The following is a 1,171-nucleotide window of genomic DNA, read 5'->3' as shown; positions in this document are numbered from 1 at the left end:
GAAAGGAAGAAAAAGAGTCTTTCACTTCTTCCCTCATCGTGATACAGTTTTCCTTCCAGGTCCTTTCTCTGCGAAACCCAAAAGGCTTTTCGTTTGAGTGTCACTTTATCGTAAGGACACACTAAAGGACCAATCTGAAGATGTTCTGCCAAAACTGTGATCAGCTATTTAAAGCATTTCCATACTTCTTCTGTTTGTTTTTAAGAGTTGGTACTTCTGAGGAATTTGTTGTAGCATGAATGGAATTTCCATGGTCACCTAATATGCCCTAAAGAAATGATCTCCATCTTTAGAATTACTAACAAACTAAAAAAATGACTGTTTTTTCTGAAGGAAAAAAAGAGAAGTTGTCTGTGCTGATAGCAGAATTCTAAATAAATAAATAAATAAAAGTGAAATGAGATGCTGTATTAAAAAATGCTTTTTTGTTGTTGTTGTTTAAAAAAAAAAAAACTGTGTATCCTTAGGTAATGATAAAATTTTTCTGACAGCATGAATATGATACTCCCCAATCAGCTTTTCCACAGGCAGTGTATAATGCAACAATTGTTCAAATGTCCTCGGGGATTTTGCCATAATGTCCCATCAGATGCCGCCAAGCCACGATTTAAACCGGAATCTCACACTAACATGTCTCTTTGCTTGGCAGGCGATGCCCCTGGTGGCGATGCTGCACTTCCCGGCCCCGCGCAGAACCCCACTGCGCTCCCAGGTACGGACCTGCAGCAGCATCCCAGGCTGAATCCTGTAGGATCCCTGGGATGCTCCATCCGTGGCGTCTCCATCTGCCTTCACTGCCATTGTCCATCCACCGAGTGGCACTGTTGTGTAGAATTAAAACAGCAGCTCTGCTTCATCCATCTCTCAGTGCTACGTGTGGCTCACATTCCCCATGCAAATCTGCACTTGCTTTGTATTTTGTGGTCCATCCCACCCTTGGTCATGGGGGCAATATGGCTATCAGTTTTCTTTTAGCTGTGTCACTTCCCTGTTGTTGTGTTTGAGGCGGTAATTTGAGCCAAACACTGATATTAATGCCATTAGCCAAAGAGAAGCTTGCTGGGCTCGCTGAGAAATAATAGCCCTACACATGTGTGTGATGAAGTGGTTTGAATAAGTGTTAAAAATGCTGGAAGCCTTTGTTCCCATTTTACTGTTGTTAAAAAAAAAA

This window comes from Meleagris gallopavo, chromosome 6, assembly GCF_000146605.3.
Source record: "Meleagris gallopavo isolate NT-WF06-2002-E0010 breed Aviagen turkey brand Nicholas breeding stock chromosome 6, Turkey_5.1, whole genome shotgun sequence".
Classification (NCBI taxonomy): domain Eukaryota; kingdom Metazoa; phylum Chordata; class Aves; order Galliformes; family Phasianidae; genus Meleagris; species Meleagris gallopavo.
Note: the sequence above shows the minus strand (reverse complement) of the source record.